The sequence below is a fragment of the Lupinus angustifolius genome, chromosome LG03 (assembly GCF_001865875.1).
Source record: "Lupinus angustifolius cultivar Tanjil chromosome LG03, LupAngTanjil_v1.0, whole genome shotgun sequence".
In the NCBI taxonomy this organism is placed as follows: Eukaryota; Viridiplantae; Streptophyta; class Magnoliopsida; order Fabales; family Fabaceae; genus Lupinus; species Lupinus angustifolius.
This window is the reverse complement of record NC_032011.1, coordinates 14102651-14106146: the sequence shown is the minus strand read 5'-3', so window position 1 is coordinate 14106146 and position 3496 is coordinate 14102651.

Here is a 3496-nt window from a genome sequence, read left to right as displayed (position 1 = left end):
TGTCCAGGTTTACGTCCAAAAGAGACTAGGTTGTCACACCCTAATCTTGGCTACTCCAATATTGAAGTAGTAATGAATATAAGATCTTAAGAAAAGTATGCTTAACTTGGAAAATAAACTAAGTAGTACAACTACTTCTTAGTTTATTTGTTAAGTGTTTGAGACCAGTAATTTTTATGACTTGAAATCATTGTTTAGGTGATCAATCTAAAAAGTGCATTAAGTACTTCTCAAACAAATAAAATTAACCAAATCACCAACTTGAATGATCAAAATTCAAACTTTTTAGAATATAAGAAGTAGAAATACATAATCATATTCAAAAGAAATTGTAAGGAGAATGAGCCATCCATCGAAGTATTGGATGCTTTGAGTTCCAAATGAGATTACAAAATTGATTTTTGCATCTCATTTGCCTTCTCCTTTTCTCCTCTTGAATTCTAAACTAAAATTACAAACTTACTTGAAATAAAGCTCTAAAAACTAAGAACAAGAAGATAGAATTTCAGAGAAGAATTTCTAGTGAGGGATATGTGAATTTGATATTAATTGCCTTCTGTTTGCTCGAATGGAAGGTACCTATTTATAGAAATTCTTTCTGGGCCGCTGAGCTGCTTGTCAGCCCTGCTAAGCAGCTGACTAAACCCTTCAGCATGAGTTTGGTCCCTTGATCAAGTAGCTTAGTCACCTCCTTATGCTTGACTCATCAAAGCTAGTTGTGAGCTATGAAACCAGCGATTGTGAGCTACTCTGAAAAGCCTATGGTGGGCTACTTGAGGTGAGGTCATTGGTGACTTCATGGTTTGCTTGATGGTTAAGTCAAGTCTGGGTGCACAACGCTTAGCACACCGGTTGCACCGCTAAGCTGCTTGTTCAGCAGCTTTGACCGTGCTGACTGGCACATGGCCTAGTGCTTGCTGACCTGATCAGGAGTATGGTTCTCCGCTAAGCTGCTTGGTTGGACTGCTAAGCTTCTTGTTCAGCAGCTTGGGCATGTGCCAAGCTTGGGTATGACCGTGTCAAGCTGAATTCTAACCGTGCCAGGACTAGTTTGGTGTTAGGCTGAGCGGCCAAGCATGTCCACTCAGCTGCTTGCTTGAGCAGCTTGGTCCAGGTCAGGCTGGTGTCCAGGTCAGGCTGGTGTCCAAGTCTGCTTAGCTTGGCTTGGTCCACGCTTAGCTGCCTGGTTGAGCACCTTGATTTTTGACTTCTTTGTCTTTTTTACCATGAGTCTTTTTTCTCTTCTTTTCTTCATTCTAAATCCTACAAAATACATAAAAAAGGAATACACATACAAATATAGAAGATTGTGATATAATATACAAAAAGTATTGTTTTAAGTTGGTTTTTCTCAATTATGCTGAAGATAAATGCCATAAAAGTGTATGAAATTTAGGTATGTTTGGCACTTATCAGAGCTGTACTTAGACTTTGTTTTAAGATTTCAAAAGCTTTAATGCAAGATCCATTGAAATTAAATGTAGTCTCCTTGTTAAGTAGGTTTCTCAATGGTTGAGCTATCTTTGAGAAGTCCTTGATGAATCTTCTGTAGAAACTAGCATGTCCGAGAAAACTTCGAACTCCTTTCACATTGACTAGTATTGGCAGCTTCTCATTCACATCTACCTTGGCTTTGTCTACCTCTATACCTCTAGACGATATATTGTGTCCCAGGACAATACCTTCAATTACTATGAAGTGACACTTTTCCCACTTCAAAACTAGGTTAGTCTCCACACATCTTTTCAACACAATGTCTAAGTTTTTCAAGCATAGATCGAATGATGCTCCAAAGACCGAAAAGTCATCCATGAACACCACAATACATTGTTCTATTAAATCAGCAAAGATGGCCAACATACACCTCTGAAAGGTTGTAGGTGCATTACATAGCCCCAATGGCATCCTTCTATATGCATAGATTCCAAGGGGACACATGAATGCTTTCTTTTCTTGATTGTTCGGATCCACTGCAATTTAATTGTAGCCAGAATATCCATGCAAGAAGCAGTAGTATGGCTGCCCATAAAGTCTTTCCAACATTTGGTCCATGAATGCTAGTGGAAAATGATCATTCCTTGTGACTTTGTTGTGCCTCCTATAGTCAATGCACATTCTCCATCCAGTGACAGTGTGAGTTGTTATTAGCTCATTTTGCTAATTAGTTATCAGTGTCACACCACCCTTCTTTGGAACTACCTGGACTAGACTCATCCAAGAACTATCATAAATTGGGTAAATAATTCTAGCGTTCAACAACTTCATCACTTCAATTCTCACTACCTCATTCATTGTTGGATTCAATAGCCTCTTGGTTACTTTGCAGCTCCTCAATATGTTGTAAGACTGAGATGACAACTAAGAGAGGGGGGGGGGTGAATTAGTTGTCTTAAATCGGTGAGAGATTTCTCTACAATTTTCAGAGTTAACAGTAGCGGAAAAGTTATGCAGAAAAATATCAAACAAATTTAAAGAGATAAGGGAGAAGATAGTACTCAGAGAATTTTATACTGGTTCACCTTCTTGTCCACCGAAGGTTACGTCTAGCACTCTTGCAGCACAAGAGATTTCTTCACTAGATATTAAGAGTAGTAATTGAAAATTCCTACCCCGAGACTTCCTTGTACCTTACTAACTCTCTAATAGCTATGCCACTCTTTAGAAACAACCTTTCCAAGTGACTCTATCCCCTTTCTTATCACACCCTTGTGAAAGAAAGTAATTCAACAAATTGAATAAAGAAAACTTTAACTATAACAAGGGTTGTGTTGAAAGATTATTTTGGGGGAAGGTTTCCCCTCTCAACTAGTCGTCCTAGAAGTAGTGCCAATTTGTTAAAAGCGGAAATTCCATCAATTCGGTTAGTTTTCTTTTTATTTGATTAAGTAAGTGAACTCGGTTTTATTGTTTGTTCGTCATCTCAGCTTTGTTGAAATAAATTCTAATGCCGGTATAATGCTTTCAAGAATATTCCAGTTGTCTGTTAATAATCATGTAAATAAGTTATTCCTTCTTTGCCCCATCTCGGCTTTGTTAGAATAAATTCCAACGTCAGTACAATGGTATCGAAGCAATCCCCTATTACATAATTATTAAGTACCTTTGAATGCCATCTCGGTTTTGTGGAATAAATTCCAACACCGGTTTAATAGTATTCTAATGTACAAAAGTGGTGAATAGTTAGTTGTTAGAAACAAATAAATAAATAAATAAAGAACAAAAGCATAATGAATTTGAGTGACCTTTATTTATTTAGTCCCGTTCAGGTTCGTTTTATTAACAAACCAAACTTCTTCCTTAAGGAAGGTTGGTATTAAAGAATAAATAAATGGTGGAATGTAAATAACAATAAATAAAAGTTATTAAGTTAGCTTCATCAATTTTGTATATTAAAAGGTGTTTTCAAAAATAAATTTATTGATAACACTTTACTATTTTACAATTTACACCTCTTTCAAGATTCAATTGTAGTATAGTATAGGGTTATGTCGAACCA